Here is a 17249-nt window from a genome sequence, read left to right on the forward strand (position 1 = left end):
GTTGTGGAACAGAGAGTGATCAATACACCCAAGAATAGTAACTAATGGCTTCGTGGACAAAGTAGGATTTGAACTTGGCTTTGACCGATGCATTGAATTTGAACAGCGAAGAGGCAGACCGGGGTGTTGAGTGCTTGGGCAGTGACATTGGAGTAGGAGTTAACACTGGCAGTGGGTGACCAGCCTGAACCAAACAGGCAAGGTTCCAGTCGTTGGGAAGACAATTAGGTAGCTAGGTAGGCGGGCAGAGAGCTTCACAGTGAGGACGTAAGGCATCTGACCTTGAGTCCCAGCTGTGTAACTTTGGGCAAATCCCTTGACTTCTCTGTGCCTCTGTTCCTTGGCATAAAACGGCAACGGCAACAATCCCTCTCTCGTGTTGTTGGGAAGATTTAGATTTACAAGTTCTGTGCACGAGGAAAGGTTAGAACAGGGCCTTCCCAGTGTTCTGTCCACCTCAGCCAGCAGTTTCACGCCCTTTGGTTTTCGTGGGGAAGTTAAAGGGAACACGCTACAACAATAGTAACTAGCACATTTAGGGCGAAGCCAGACAGTAAAGACCCGAATGCAGAGTCTGAGGCATCTGAACCCCAATAAACAACAGAGAGCTGCCCGTAGGCCAGACCAGACTCCGGGAAGCTGGGCTTAGAAAGGAGCTGTTCAGACGTCCAGGGAGCCTGAGGGCCCACCTGCCCCCTTAGCCGGTTGCTGGAACATCTCAGCCCCAGGGAAGGAAACCACTAGGCTGCCTGCGCTGGCGTGCGGAGGGGCGACAAACAGCGTGGAAGGCATTTGGGAAAAAAATGGATTCCAGGGATTAAAGCGAGTCACATTTTTATGGTTCTTTCTCTTCGCAGTGGGCCTTGCAGGGTCCGGTTCTGAGGTTAATAAGTACAAAATCTGGAGAACCAGGCTGGTAGATTGAATATTAATGAGCCCCTTGTGGATAGTTACTGCAAGTTATCAGTAACACGGGGAGAGGATGGCTACCCTGGTCTGGCCTTGTTTAGAATCCCCCTGGACACCGATAACCCCTAAGCCCTGGCCAGGCCAACCTGGCTCTTCCTCGGGCCTTTCAAGGAGCCTGATAAGCAGGGCCCGAGAGCTCGTGTCTAATTAAGAGCAGCGAGGCCCCATGCAAGTTCTGGAATCTGTGTGCTGGTCGGTAGTATTCTGAGACCGCCCGGGGTTTAAGGGAGGGAAGCTCTTCTCCAATTCTTAGCCTCTGGTCTGTGCACAGTGGCGGTGTCCTCCCTGCGGAATGTGCTGGGGTTCCTGGACTGCGGCTCCAAAGGGAGGGGGAGACCTAACAAGCTGCTCGCTGTTTGCACTCAGCTGAGCCCATCTGTGAACCAGGTAAACTGCTCTGAAACCTCTGGCAGCTATCGTTGGCCTCAGGCGAGTTCGAAAGTCTTTGCTTTTCAGATTCGACACTCTCCTCCAAGCTTTATTATTATTATTATTATTGTTGTTGTTGTTATTATTATTTACTATTATTATTATTGCAGCCTTGGCTTTTGCTGTCATCTTTCAGAAATTTGGAATTAGCAGAAACAGTGAGCTTATTACTGCGCCATGGTGACCAAGGTCAACATGAGACTTGCGGGGGGGAGGGAACGTCCTAAGCCCATTCTGGACTCCGGGCGCGGAATCAGTGATAGAGCAGGGTGAAATGCGTGCCCCGCCAGGCGCTCGGTATTTGTTTTTCTGTGCTATGCACATGGTGACGATAGACACAACATAGTGGGGGACAGAAGCTGCAGAAAACACAGCAAGCACCGCACCAACAGCCCGAACTCTGTTGTTACAGAAAGACGCGATCTCTGCCCTACCTGTCCTGTCCTCAGACCACCTCAGACACATTTTCATGTTCCCGAAGTAAACGCTGAGGGTTCTCCTGGAGACCTTTCCCACTGATTCTAGCAAACATAATCACAAAAATGACAAATACCATGATTCGCCAGCAATAATATCTTTGTATTTAAAAAAAAAAACTTTTCTGGCTGTTGTAGAAGAATTCAATTAAAAGCCAGTTATCCTTTCTGTCCTTTCAAACTCCCTCGGTGGGTCAGGTGCCAGGAGTCCCCCGATTTCCCTCTGTATCTGCGCAGCTCCTCACACAGGGGCTGGGGTGCCCCTCCGTCTCTCTCCCTTTCTTCCCTGCCCCCTCCCCATGTTTAAAAGGCTTTAAAGAACATCTCTAGGAGACAAAAATAGCTCCAGTTGTGAGAGGCCTACACCCTGGGAAGGCAACAGAGAGATGCAAGTCAGCAAGTGGCAGCCGCGAGCATGAGTGCCCGGCCGCGCGTGGATGCCCCCGGCTGTCCTGGTGCCGCGTCTCTGCCTGGGCCCGGTGGGTAGAAAGGAAACCGGTTTGCCTGCGGTGGCGGGAGGTGGGTCGCGCCGGTTTGGGGGTCTGGGAGTCGAAGGGACGGAAACCCCAGCATTCGGGGCTGCGGCGGGGGAGGGGGAGGGTGACGGCGGCTCCGGCTTCCCCTCCCCCCACGGTTTTTAAAATTTATTTTGCCCAGGCGGGGATTGGCGACGGGCAAAAGGGAAGCAGTTGGCACTGAATGTCACCCTGAAGGTAAAATGAAAGACAAAAGATGAACGCATGCTTGCTTTCCGTTTGCAGAGGCTGCGCGGCGGCGGGAGCAGCAGGATTTAAAGGGGCAAAAAACCCACACGCCCAGACACACACCCAGAGGTGCCAATTATGCAAACGCGCAATAACGCAATTGAATCATGACAGTGCCGGGAAGTCTTTTTTCCCCTAAAAAATATCGGTGTTTATTTTTTTAAAGAAAGAGAGAGCCAGAGGGGGAGAGAAACGCATGCAAACAGAAACGTGCACATACCACGTAACCACCCGAGGAGAACCTGGCAGCCTCTCTCGTCTTCTGCCAAGTTATCATTGAGAAAACAGACAGGCATCATGACGTCCTGGGTCACAGGGAGTGCGGACCGACGCTACCAAGAGAGAAGGGAGGCGCCCGGGCGCTCCGGCTAGCCGCGGGTGCCCCTCTGCCCCTCGCAGCCCGGCTCGGTGAGTGACAGCCGCTCGGGACGCGGGCCCCGGGGGCCAGGCCGGCGCCGCGCCCGCAGGGGCCCAGCGGGTGGCCGTGCCCTTGCCCGCCGCCGGCCGGCCAGCACCCCCTCGCCGGCTGAGGTCGCGGGAGCCCAGTGAAAGGAGGCGTGTGTCAGACGTGCACGGCTCCGGCATGGGGGTTTGGTAGACTTTCCCAGCCACAGACGGCGGCTGGGCTTTGCTCCTTTAAAATCCCCGACGACTCACCCGATTACCCTGCCGCAGTTGTGACCCGGCCAAGGTAACTGGTCCACATCCTTCTCATCAACCCCTGGAGACAGACATTTGCATTGGGGGCATTCTTGATTTGCAGTCCTGGTGGCAGTCTCTCTCACCACCCCCCTCCCCCTTCACTTGTTTGGAGTGTCTTGGAAAAAAAAAAAGCAGCCCCTTCCTTCAATAACACGGTGCTAAGTGCTGTCCATCTCCTGTAGTCGTGCCTTACCACGACTGCAAACCCCGGCCGGTGTGTGTGCTAGAGACACAGATAAATCCTAATGGCAAGGAGACTTGTTCTTTAAACACCTCTCCCATCCCCCTTCCCGGATAGAGACTTGGGCGCTCGGTAAAGTGGCCGAGAGTGAGGGCAGAGTTAGGACACGCGGGCCGGCAGGGGTTGGGGGAGTCCTCTGGTCTTCTGGAGCAAGGGGCTGTGTGCCAGGGTCGCGGGCAGAGGGCGGCGCGGCAGGAGTTGAGGACTGCTGTCAGGGGCTGGGAAATCCTTCTGGTGATTTCTGCTGCAGTCGTCCTAGGTGTCTCCCTCCTGTCCTCTACGCCTCATTCCCTCTCGGCTCCCCAGCCCCTTCCCCTCCCCCCTCCCCTTCCCCAGGGACTCACTGAAGTTGCCAGGAGGTCACCGACCACCATTTGAAGTATTTCCAACCACCTCCCCACTGCTCCCCCTCAAGTCTGTTAGGAGCCTCTGCAGGATAGAGGCGCCCTCCTGTCGCCCCGTGTTTGCTGATGGGAGATTCTTAGAGAAAGACAGAGAGGGCAAAGCTCTCCTCATCCTCCTCCTCTTCTGCTCCCTGCCTAGCTGCACCCCGCTCCCCCTCCCTTTCAGAATCTTACTGTGCAATTCTGGAAGAGTCCGGAAGGGCCTGGAGAACCCCCGCATGCCCGGGCACTGTGGAATGGTGGTGTGTGTGCGTTCATGTATTGTGCCTGCCTCGGTGCTGCTGTGCACTGCCCCATGGGTCTGCTGAGGCTGGGGAGGCACGCTTGCTCTGCTGGGGTTGTACTGCCAGACCAGTGGCCCCGCTCCAAGGCACAGGCACACACAGAAAGCCAGTGAGTTTTCAGAGGGCAACAGACCAGAGGGCAAGGTTGAAAACCGCACCTTCTCTCTGTCTCAAAAAAAAAAAAATCTCAGCATGGGAGTTAAGACAAGCTGTTAGGTCCATACACAACCTCCTCCTACTTTCAGAACACTCCTGCCCAATACTTTAAGTGAAGGTCGACAGACCTGCGGGTGTTTGGGAGTGCTCCGGGCAACTGAAGACTTGGTCTAGTTTTGAAGTGAAATTCTTCTTTGTTTCTCATGCTGCCCAGAAACCAAATAGGGGAGTGTGTTTGGAAATGCCCAAGTTCAGGAGCAGCAGGCAGGGAGCGGAGTGGGGAGTGCTGTCAGGGTTGTTAGTGTTGTTGAGTTTTGTTTTGTTTTGTTTTCAGTGCAGCGGATTTGATGTGATCCATGTGAGTGAGCCCACCTGGGAGACACCCGTGTCATTGTGGGAAAGGGAGGGAAATTTGAATAGTTCTCAAATCTGAGCCGAGGAGTCGCTGGTAGAAAGAAGGGACTTAGAAACCGGGATGGGGACGAAGTCACAAGGCCAGAGCCTCTTCTCCTGCAAACTCGAAAAGAATTCCGTGTATCGTGAAGCTGGCCTACATGATCTTCCGAACATATGCGTGTCTCTGTGCATGACTTCATTATTCTTACATTGCCCATAACTCTCTAACTTCGCCTGATGTAGAATTAGAACCATGTGTGTTGAGATACCACTGTCCACGGGTTCCGGGGACAAACACCAATAACAGATCATTTATTTTCTTGAATAAGTCCGAGTAGCGTTTACATCTTCATGCATGGTGTATACTGAAACCTGCCAGTCTTCTTTAGAGGGGGCGAGGGGACCCTCGGATGGGGTCGTGCTTGAACCGCATAGAGCAGATCGGTCGATTAGGTTCCCGTGTGTGCGCCACTCAGTTTGTTCTGTACAGTTTTTTCCCAGGCATTAAAAGGGTAGCACGGGGCGGGGGCACGTTCTCGTCCTCAACTGAGCACCGCTCTCACTGCACCAGTGTTGCATTGGAAGTGATCGGCAGGGTAGTTTTTCACGCTGAGTCCGGAGTTGAATCAGCGGGAGCGCGGCGGGGCAGCTGAAGGGCTTCGAGGGAAGCGTGGCTGAGAAGAATGTTCCGGGCTGTGCGCGGGAACCTTGTCCGCAGGGACCTCGTGGTTGCAGCTAGACTTTTAGCAAGAGCCTGCCAGAGGTGGTGGGTTTAAGTTTGACGGGGATCCAAGGGTCTCTCTTTCCTCCTGCAGAGACGTACTTTGCCCACCCAAGGGAAGGCTTTCCTGGTGCCTCAGGGCGTTTAACATCTAGACAACCGCTCGGGTCGGTGTGGCACAGGAAGGGGCGCTGTTTGTGAGGTTCTGCTTCTGTTTCCAGCCGGAGCACTGCAAGTCGGTTTAGCCCTGTCGCATTTATTTATTTGCTTGCTTGCTTGTTTTTATTGATGATGTCTTGAGTGTTTGGCGATGGGAAACGCAAACGAATGGTATCAGAGGAAGTTGAAGTTCGCTGTACAGATTCACCTCTGAAGCAGGTTTCAGTGAATCACAGAAGATCAGGTTATCTTCACGAGGGGAATTGATGATATAACGTAGGAATTTTTGTATTTGTTTCAAAATTGTCGGGAAGCTGCGGGAACAGGAAGATTTTGAGGGAAATGCCCAAAGCCACATTAATGAAGAAAAACGCTGGTGGGATACTTTTGAATAATAGATAGCCGAGGCCCTGGTGAACCACAAGATAAAATCTTTACCCAGGATTTTTATGGCTTTAAATTGGCTGCATTGTAAACTAAGCTTACTACTCTATTAAGTCATTTCTTCTTTTCAATTATTGAACATTTCTGGCCACCCTATCTCTTGTGGTCTTTTTCTGTGTGCATCCGTAATATGTACGGTAGTAATTGCTTGTTGTTAGTGTGGGAACTTTGCAACTGGCTTTCATTTTAACTCCTCGTGACAAATATTCCGAAGAATGCACGAAGGGAAAAGACTGTTACGGAAGCAGCCCGGACCTTATGAAATGGAGATCACTTCAGCATGCAAAGCACCTGATAGAATTTGAGTTACTCTCACTAGGAAGCCTTGAGAGTCTCTGCCTTCTAGGTTCTGTGCATTTGGAAATACTATATCTCCATTTATTTATTTATTTATTTATTTATTTATTTATTTAAATTGTTGTTCGAGTACAGTTTTCTGCCTTTTACTCCCATCCCAGCCCACCCCCCAGCCCTCCCCACCTCCCTCCCATTTCCACCCCCCCCTAGTTTTTGTCCATGTGTTTTTTATACTCGTTCCTGTAAACCCTTCCCCCTTTCCCCTGAAATTCCCTCCCCCATATCTCCATTTAAATGCAGATCTTATTTTCTCCGGAGAGCAGCTGGGGAATCTTTCCATTGAACCACTACTGTGAGAAAACCAACTGAAATTTTCTCCATGGACATTCAAGTCCGTCATTATGAAGTGATGACGATGGACCCAGTTTCGCAACCCTGTGACTTCTTTTTCAATTCATTAAAAATATCTTTATAAAGCGTCAAAAATGTACTGGGGCCTCTGGTGCCGACAAAGAAATTGTCTCTTGCCACTTTGCTATTAGTGTTCTCGAGCTGTGAAATAATTCCGCTCCGCACGTCATTTGTAGGTTAGCGTTGCCACGCCAGTTGGGCCTCAGGAACCAGAGCCGGGGATCGTGAGTGTAAGAGCTCCCCCCGACTCAGGCTAGCGGGTGGGAGTGGGGCCTGTGGGGGAGTTGGAAGATCTTTCTATGGAACCCTCTTGTTGGGATTACTTTGAACTTAGTTTAGAGAAGGGCCTTGCTTTGGAATCGGCGGTGGTGACGTCCAAAAGGGAGAGCAGGAGCCCGGGAGCCCGCGGGCCGTTCAGGCAAGACAGGCTGGGGAGAGGAGCACGGACTTTTGAAAGAGGATGTGAATGCACAGCCCTAGGGTTTGCGATCTTCAGGTTCGGGTAACTGGGGAAATCTTTGTGAATCTTCACATAAAAATGGCTGAAGGACACCTCGAGATAAGGTTCAAGGCTCTGCGTGTCTTTGCCACACAGCTAGGGAAGGCGTCTTTTTCGGGGAGATGAGATACCATGAGTTTAGTCCACCCTGCAGATTTCCGACGGGGAAGAGCCACTACCCTGGTAACTCCCCTGCCCCACTGTACCGAGTGTACATCCCACCTGCCACCCCTCTCTGACCTGTCTACCACGCACAGGTAGTTAATGACATATTTATGCCACCGCCCTTGATCGTCTCTGCAGCTGCCAAGAATCATCGCGAGCTTTAAATCAGGTCTCTGTTTATACTTCTATCGTGAAGGATACTTTGCTCATTTAAACAAGTGAATGCTCCTAGTTACCCCAAAGGGGGCGGGTGAATGCATTTGGAATCCCGGTGAATAAATGAAAGACACTGGAGATTCAGAGATACTTTATTGACTTAGGAACACTCATGGCTGTTTCTGGTGGCACGGCTGCTAAAATAAATGACCTGGCTAGGACTCTGCCCTGGATGCTAATTAGTGGATGTGTTTATTTTGCTTCCCTTATACCAATGAATTTTTTTTCACTGGGCAAATACACATACCGGATGTAGTGATTTTTTGCCATTTTAAAGATTCAGTTTCAGGAGGCTGATTTTACATGAGGTATGGCAAAACTTTCATGTTCCTGCTCTGGAAGGTACCAAACACAGTAGGATAAACGGTGTTTCCAGATATCGGTGTTACCAGGGTGGCCCATTTAAATTCTACTTCTCTGTAAGATATATTAGATTAATAAGGCTGATTTTATGACCAATATAATATATATTCACAAATGCTGATTTTTATTAGCACAATTATAGATTGTGAAGCAAATTTCCATATATGTTAAATACGAAGAGCAAGAATAACTAAAATTTGTATAATGTGTTACAGTTTATAACTATCCATTATCCATAAACTGTTCTTTTGAATAATATGTATTGCCCTTTCTTACTCAAGAAGGCAATCCATTTTTACAAGGTAAACATTTGATGAAAATAGATTCTTTTATTAGAGTTTCCTTCTTTCCCTCCTCTTTCCCTCCTTCTCTCTCTTCTTTTTTTTCTTCTTTCCTCTCTTAATGGGGAAACATCTAATGATATTTCTGTGTGTGTGTGACGCATGCGTAATTTGCCCCTCACACACTTCTATTAATAAAGGGGCCGTAACAAGCAATCCAGCATGATTTTGGGAATATATCTCCTGCCTACCAGTGTTCTTGAGGAAGAGGTAAGGTTACAGAAATCATTTCATGCCCTGTATGTTTTCAAACATAAATCAGGAAAATTGTTAGCGAGTTATAGCTCTTCTTAGAGACTGTGGCTGTAGTGCTATAGTAAACACAGGCTATATATTTTTCCAAGTTATTATGTGTGGAAAGAAATCCAAAGTTGGCTATTTCGAGGGACCGTTTAATTCAGTTATCAGGAATTCATTTTCTATTTAGTACGAACATTTATTTCCAAAGGTTGCAGAAGTAGGACATAATGCCTGATGATCCTTTAGATCCATCACCTTCAGAGTTAGAAATTTGCTCTTTTTCGCTAATGTGTGTACGACGAACATTGATCTTCAGCTGAGGACAAGCCGAAGGGTGCGGGGCAGCGCTGACAATGTGATCTGGCTCCCGGCTTCATCAGACAGCGGGGGCCTCTGTGTCTTCGTTTCCAGGGGGGAGTGGTTTGACTCCGTGTTCTCCAACCTACTGCACCCCCGACTTAAATAATTGACTAATAATGAATGAACCAGTTAATTACAGTCCTGTTTATTTCTATTCTATAAACAAATCATTTACCAAAGTATGGCCTCATGCCATGGCCAGAAATATTAGTCGGCAGAGTAGGAACTGAGCACGGGGTGAGTGGCTTGAAATGAAAGCTTTGTGAAATGTAGATACTCAAGTTTGCATTAAGAATTCTCATTTGTAGATCAATTATTGGGTATTCAAAACACGCCTTTTCCACAGAAGATAATCTGAACTGCTGATTCTCAGGTTAGGCCATACAAACCTCTGTTACTTGTTAGAATGAAATATTGTATGTCAGTGACAAAGATGTGAAAACCTGCTCCATTACAATACAAGCGGTACACATAACAAGAAGGCCATGGAACAGAATGACAGCTGTTCACCATGTATCTGGGCACCGGAGGTTGATGTTTGAGAGAATGCACATGTAGCTGGAAGTTAAAGACGTTGGTGAAAACTATTGGAGAGCCTCTGAAAGGGATTTTAAAAAAACTTTCAGGACTTTTAGAGGCTGGTCACAAAATAGATGGCCTTTCTTTCCCTCGGGACAGTGCAAGTTGAGCAGGGTTTGTCACCGGTGATAGGTTTGTGTTCTCACATCCAAGTGCCCTGAAAACCGGGCGATGAGGGCAAAGGGAGAGGAAAACGTTCTCTGAAGTCACTCTCCAGGGGTGGGACAAGACTGGGTAGAAGGTGGCTGGAGGTGGAAGGCAGAGGCATGCTCGCGAGTGTGTGTGAGGTGGCCTGGTCTGCGTGTAACTGCCCCGTGGGGCGAGAAATGAAGAGGAATGGGAGGGAAGCGAGTGTGTGCACAGCCCCTGTATGTTGGAGGCTTGCACAAGCCCCGGAATCCGAGCTAGAGCGTCCGTTTTGACGTTCGTGCTGGGCTGCTTCTTGCCCGAGTGATCGTGTAAAATTACTAAATCCTCCGAATTTGTCTTGTCTGTAAACGTGCGAATAACAAAAGCATCTGCTTCCAAGATGGCTGTAAGGGCTGAGTGACACTCATGGGTATAAAAGTGCTTGACAACGGTATTTCCAGGGGTGGTGGGCAGAGGTAGGGTTATAGTTGGGGAACACAGAGTTTATTCTTGCATTATTTTTCATTAATCATTGTATCGTCTTCTTTCCTTATGAATAACTGTGAACCCACTTTTGCCCGCCTGTGTGGGTTAAGGGGGTGTGGGAAAGTCCGTGGGTCAACCAGCTCTCCGTGCCGACCGGGTCTGACCCAGTCCTAGGCCGATTTGTTTAGGTCCCGAGTGGTCTTATGAGGCATGTTTCTCACCAACTGTGGCCCAAGAATTGTGGTGGACGCGCTACATACTTATTTCAGGGAGGAAGCAGGAAATAGTGCTCAGCTGGCCAGTTAAATGTAGCAAGCCTGCTAATTCCACCCTCCGTGATGCCAGCACGTGGGGCGCAGACTCAGCTCCCTTCACAGATGGCCGTGGCCTGTGTCACCACGTGGGGCTGCCGTGCACGGCCTGTGTCCCTGCAGCCTGTGACCGACCAAAAACAGAGACAATGGACGCAATCACTGTTTTCTTTGTCTCAAACATTGCTTGTCCTTTGCGCGCCGGGCGTTGATATTAATCTAAGCTTCCTGGACTTTCATTAAGGCTGAAGGAATCATTGTCTGGCAGTAAATCCTTATAAATGATGATAGGAATTATAAATTTCTTTAGAAAAAGATTTTCAGGATATAACAGAACTAATTAATGTAATATGTGCTTTGAACTCAAAGTTCTAGATACTATGCAGATCTCTTTCAATAATATTTTTGTCTTTATGTGTGATTTGCTGATAAATATCTAGCCAATTCTTCCATCAGAAGTGGACTGCATTTCAAAGTATGAAATGAAGCAGTAGATCAACAATTATTCAAGAAATTTGGGCTCCTTGTACAGATAATGTGTTTTTAAAAGGCAGATCCAAAAATCTGCTTGGATTCTACCTAAGACTGGCCCTGTGTTCTGCTCTGATTCACAAGACAGTGATCAACAGGTTTCTACACTTTTTGATCTGTTAGAAACTGAAATGAACCTCAAAATCAGGAGATGCCTTGGGATCTAGTTTGAATTTAACAGTAAATATTTAATCGCTCTTAACAGAATTCACAAGGCCCTCCATATACACAGTATATTGTACGCTAAACAAATAAAGCAAGCTATCTTTGGATGCTTGAAACATGCGGCAAAGTTAAAAACTGGGACATGTGTATACATAGGAAGCCATTAAGATAGCAGTGCTACACTGAGCTCTGTAGAAAAGGAATGCCACGCATCGAGTTCATATGTGTGCAGGCGTGTCCAACCGATGGCCTGTGGGCTGCATGTGGCCTACGATGGCTTTGAATGTGGCCCAACACAAAATTGTAGATTTACTGAAAACTTTTCATTTGGCTCATCAGTTTTCATTAGTGTTTGTGTGTTTAACGTGAGACCCAAGACAACTCTTCTTCTCCCAGCGTGGCCAAGAGACGCCAGAAGGTTGGGACGCGCCCCCCGAGTCTAGAGTCTGCGGCAGGTCAGAGGGTGGCTGGTGATCGGGCGACCGTTTCCCAGCTGTGTGCCCCTCACCTCTTTCAGCCACAGTGTTCCCCTTTGCACCTCGGGCGTCATATGGTCTGTCTCCTAGGATTGTACTGAGACTCAGCGTTTGAATGGGCTGAGACAGAGCGTTTGAGAGGTTTTGGCGCGCTTTATGATAGAGACTACTCACACTGGGCGTGGGGGGGCGGCAAGCGGCAATGACCTGGCCGGTGGAGCGATGCCCTGGAGAGTAGGGGGTCGTGTCTCAGTCGGCTTTGCCCCCTCACCCCTGTGTCTGTGTGGCACGGTGGCTGGTCCCAAGAAGAGGCTCAGTAAGTGTTTGCAAATGCAAGGGTGCCGGGCACCATGGTCAGCCTGTGACATAGGTGTTTCCTTCCATCTTCTCCATAATCTTGTAGCGTAGCTGTCTTGTCTCCGTTTCATCGATGAGGAGACAGAGGTTCAGAAGTTTTCAGCGACTCCCCACCCCACGCAGGTAGAAAGTAGAAGGGCCAGGAGAGGAAGCTCAACCTCTCTGGCTCCGGACACCAGACTCCTCACCGCGTTCTGCGGGCTCTCGCAGCCGAGGGAATCGTGGTCCCTTCTGAGCAACAGCACGGCCAAGGTGAAAGTCGAGGCCTCCCTGGGGCCGTTCCCCAGCGGCCCAGACGGCCTTCAGGGAAGCGGAGGAATGCAGAACGCCGCGCCGGCATGTGCCTGGCGCATCTCACGTGGCCTTTTGTTAAACTGTCAGTCCTGCTTTCTGCCCTCGGACGTAAACGCACGCAAGTGAGAAAACAGAGCATGACATGCCGTAACCCCGACTTGTCATCGGGACGGAAGGAGGGCGTAGGACAGCGAGGGCCACTCGGGTGGCGACGTGGGTTAGGTTTGTTATGGCAACCAGCTGCCCCCGCCCCCTCTGTCTCTTACACTCTCTCTCCCTCTCAGAGCAGGCAAGGCCTAGAATTTTCCTTCTCCTCCCCATTAAGAGAGGGAACGAGGGTGGTTCCCGCACAGAACAGCCTGTCCCGTGTTCTCTCTGTTGCATCCCTGCTGCGGATGTCCCCACAGCCTGGTGCTTGAAGGAGCTTCCGGCAAAGTGTTGTTCGCAGTGAGCACTCACGACATGCTCCCCAGCCCCGAGAAACAGTCATGTGAAAACCCCAGCCCCTCCATTCGGAAGCAGCATACAGAATTGGGAACCCCCCCACTCCATCCTAAGTTACCCCCCCATTCATTTGGGAGGGCCTCCAGAGGAGACGCAGGTGCCCCGCACAGGACTAGGAGCACACTGGGGGCGTGAGGGTTTATATAAGAAACAGAGGGAGACACATCGCAGAAGCCGGACTCAGTCTCTAGATCCTGTGGAAATGCAGCCCAGGGGAGGTCAGGGCAGGACGGCAGACGGGGAGACGCGGTGCAAGGGAAGGCCAGGGAGGGGCTCCGCGGCTGTCGGAGGCCAGTGGGCAACAGTGTTTGGTTTCCCGGGGAGCACACCCGCACGCCCAGGTGGCACCTGGTGGGGCACGTTCCCCGCCCGCCCGCCCTCCCCCCCAGGCCGATGGCGACGTCTGCCCGCCCGGCTGAACCGTGTGAAGTTGTCAAAGGTTGCCCTGCTCTCCAGCACTTGGCACCGGCCCCGCTGAAATGCGATGCCATTGGTTTTCAGTAAAGGTTCCTTCCTGCAGGGCTGCAAACGCAGCTCAGCTGCCACAGTGTATACACAGCCCGGGAGCAAAGCAGCCAGCCCGGTTCCCGCAGCCTTCCCACCCCGAGACTTTCCAAGACCTCCTCTGCACGCAGGAACTTTCCTTCTCGGTTGTCCGGCTCAGCACCATGCTCCTGCCGTCAGACTCGAGCTAGGCTCCTTGCTGCACAGTAGAGAGGCTTCCTCAAGACATTTGTCCTTGAAACTGCACCAAACTCTCGGAAGAACCCAGAACGTGTGAGTATGTGCGATTCAGGCAACAGTGCCGGGTTGAGCTGCGATCGACCATTATACAATATCCGATTAGCCGGGCTGGAGGGGCTGCTCCGACGTTCTGTTACATTCATTTTCAGTTCCTTCTGAGGAAACAAATCAATTGTAGCTTCGGATACAGTGACTTTGCAGTAGACGGGGTTGTAATATGTTAGCTTTAACTATTTGCTGTTCTCACTGAGCATTTCTGATATGACTTGGGGGGCAATTATTGTGGGCATGAAACTATAAAACTCCCACATGTTTATTAGGAATTGTGATTGCTGGCCATGTCCATCTTGAGAAACAAGTTTGCCCGGGTGGGGTGGGGGGGGGATGTTTTTAAAGAATTAACCACAGACATTCATGGGCAATAGCATGGATTTGTACTCTTCTGGCTCCGATTAAAACGTCTTAGACTGCAGTTTGAATTCACTCGTAAAGAGTAAATTAAATTCCACGGAGACGTTTATTTTCCCTGAGCCCTGCCCAGTGCTGTCGGGTGTCTTATTGCCTCGTGCGTCTCGGAGAGCCCTGCTGGGGTTGCAGCAGGGTCGAGCCCGTGTCCAGGTGCTCGCTGGGGCCTCCGAGCGTTCAGGTGCAGGGAGCGCGCACACGGTTTGGGTGGGGGGCGGGTTCGCTTTCAGGGGTGGCCGTGTAGCCCGTGGAAGCTCTTCAGACGCACGGCGCGAAAGGTTGTCGGCTGCAGACCACAGACCGAACGCTCTGAGACGCTGACGTCCAGTCCCGGCGTGTCCACTCCTCGAACTCCAACCAAGTCCAGGCCCCCTTCCTATCCATTTTTAATACGCACCAATCCCTGCGTTTATGAGATTAATTTCCCTCAGATTAGCCTGATTGATAGCTGGACTGTGGTTTCTTAAGAGCGTGCTCCCTGAAACCCACAGCGGAGCTGCATTCCATTTGGCCAGTGAGTGCAGAGGCGGGTAACCATGGACCCCGCCCCCACTAACTGCCCGCACGACGGCTTCTTGCAAACAATACAAATGAGCCAGGAGAGCAGAGGCAACCAGACATGAAATGATCTTAATAGAAATTACGGTAAAAGGTCATGTGACGTGGTGTCAGCTTCTGTTCAGTTTTAAAGGGAAAGCCTTTCTTTTCCATATGCTGCCCCCACCCCCCACTCCCTGCCACCCCCTGCCACCCCCACCCCCGCAAGAGAAACATACGAACCTATTTCCAAACAACCCGAGTGGCAAAGTCTGCAAACTTGGCTGTTCTCACTCTCTGCTTCCATGGAGAAGAGTGGGCAACGTGATCTGGGCAGAGTGGGGTGACTTGTGGATTTGTCACAGTGAGTACCTTTATTCTAGGAACATAAGGGGGTCTGGGTGTCCCAGAGCTTCCTCCGAGGGTGGTCACGCTGGCTGTGGGCTAGCGGTCCTCTGGCTTTGAAGTAAGAGGAGCAGTACTTCTGTCACTTAGCTTTTTTCCATGATACAACGGTCTTTCTTCTCCCTCCTTAAATCCCTGGATTCTTGAATCTTGGTCTTTCTGAAAATGATTATTTGCTTCCCAAGCAACTTCTGCAGTGTGGTGACCAACACAGGCAGGTCTGGGGAAGCGCTGTTTCCAGCCCCAAGGTTTCATCCAGGTAGATGCATAGTTGTATCCTCTTGGAGCAAAAGGTAATGATTGTATTTTACCTCCTTTTCAGCATTCAGATATTTCTCAGTGGAAGCGTAATTGTACGTACATAGATGTCATGCTGAATAACGGAATTGCAGGTGTTTATTGTTCTGTAACACCTCCACGACCATAAGTTCAACCAGCACGCGAACGAAGGTGCGAGGGTTGTAACTGAGAAGGCTGGGAAGACGTAGGAGCTTGCCCCTCGATCCCCCGCACCTACCCTTGAGATTTGTCTCGAGCGAGCTGTTTAGACCTGTAAGTGTTAACATAGTGCTTACAGTTAAGCTTTTTTTTATTAAGCTTTGAAGATGGTGGTGTGCCCGACTGCATACTTAGACTGAAGAATTCTTCACGACGTTCTGGTTAGCTGGGGCCTAGTGGTTTGTTTGTTATCCTTGGAATTCACTGTGCGTATCGAGAAGAAGCTCATCATGTTGGGGACAGTGTGGGGGCGGGCGAAGCAACTTGAGGCTAAGTGGAAATAGGAAGTTTAAGTGAGGTTTTGGGTGAATTATAGTAAAATACGTTATTTCTACTTTCCCTGGCCTGGCCTCTCCAAGTTAAAGGACAGAAGTAAAGTGTCTGCTGCAGGGTGGTGAGGAGTCCAGTCTCTGGAGTCAGACGTGGGCTGGAGTCTTTGCTCTGGATCTCACTGTGCTCAGGATTTTGAGCAAAGGGACTTCACCTCCCTGAGCCTCCAGACCGTCCCAGTTGGCGGGCGAAAGGGTTAAACGAGCTAATGCACAGAAAGTATGTCACTCCCCGGCTGGCACAGCTGGAAGTGCTTGGTGAACTGTTGCTGGTTTCCATTGTGATTTTGACTGAAGAAACATAGCCGTCGAATCCTGCTCTAAGTGCTGGGTCAGAGAAAGACGACATTCACATCAGAGCCTGGTCCTCTTCCGGTGAGACGCACGACCTTCACTGGTTGTCGCTCGGAAGATGGGGATGCATTTGTGGCACAGTGTAGGGTTCTTCGTAACATTTACTAGGAGCCAACATAGCACCTTAATGCAGTATATTTTCAGTTTCATGTGATCTTTTGTTTTTGTAAAATAAACAGTGCACATTTAGAGCAGCTTAATTACATTTTTTTTTTTGGATTTAAGATTTGTTGTACTAGGCTATTAGAGCAGCATGTACATTTTATCTGTGACCGTATTGCTGGCCTCAGGAGCAGGAAGACACATAAAAGTGTAAGAAATCTGTAAGTACATCTATCCTAAAAGTTTAAAGATAGCGGTTACCAGTTGTCCTCAAAGAAAACTGTGTACACTGAAGAGCAGTAGGAACTAACAGGCAAGTGACGTGGAGGTTGTATGTTACCAAGGAGACAGGTCTTGGGGAGATTGTCTGCACACGTGTGCTGTGCCCTTCGACCTCCCTGAAATCTAAGCATCCTGACTCTCTCTCCTTCCTTCTTTCCCTGAACGTCTCTCCTTCTTTTTTCCCCTTCCTCTTAGGTTTTATACAGTCTCTCAGCCATACAGCATTTCCTCTTGCTTTGTGCACCAGAAAAGTTCAGAGACGAGAGAAAGAGGGACCCGAGACCCATGGTCTTTTTATGTGGCCCTGGTTTTATAAATGGAAACTGGAAGAGGAGTCAGAAAAATCTGTTTTTCTTCCTCCTGCTGTTGAGCCCGCGAGGCCCATCTGAAGTGGCCGCTCGCCCCAGGGAAGTCGCGCGCACTAACTGTTTGTTGATTCATTGATTAACTGGCGTGAAAGGAAGGGGCACGGCCCTCGGAGATCCCCTCAGTAGTGAAGGCTTTGAAACCCCAAGCTGCCGTGCGCAGTCGGGGTGGCTTCTCCATGACCTTCCAACAACTAATCTTCTTTAAGAACTGAATCAAAGCGGTGAAGGGGTTCTGTCGGATGGAGGTTGCCTCCAGTTGGGTTTTTGGCAGTGGCATGGAGAAGGCAATGCATTCC

General features: G+C 50.1%; 1 protein-coding gene across 7 annotated transcripts in view; it reads left to right on the forward strand.

Moving 5' to 3' along the window:
* Nucleotides 1–17249, forward strand: part of ESRRG (estrogen related receptor gamma) — a 508248-nt gene that overhangs the window by 34045 nt on the left and 456954 nt on the right. For 2 of the 7 annotated variants that reach the window (XM_045861578.1, XM_045861591.1), the window contains exon 1: nucleotides 2670–3046. The exons of 2 other annotated variants lie outside the window; for them this stretch is intronic. The gene's annotated coding sequence lies outside the window, so the exon portion shown is untranslated. Of the gene's footprint in view, nucleotides 1–2669; nucleotides 3047–3310; nucleotides 3330–13427; nucleotides 13647–17249 lie in introns of those variants that run through there. 3 more of the 7 variants (XM_045861617.1, XM_045861621.1, XM_045861584.1) reach the window with 3 other exon arrangements.

This window comes from Phyllostomus hastatus, unplaced genomic scaffold (genome assembly GCF_019186645.2).
Source record: "Phyllostomus hastatus isolate PE091 unplaced genomic scaffold, TTU_PhHast_1.1 phas_contig_148, whole genome shotgun sequence".
Classification (NCBI taxonomy): domain Eukaryota; kingdom Metazoa; phylum Chordata; class Mammalia; order Chiroptera; family Phyllostomidae; genus Phyllostomus; species Phyllostomus hastatus.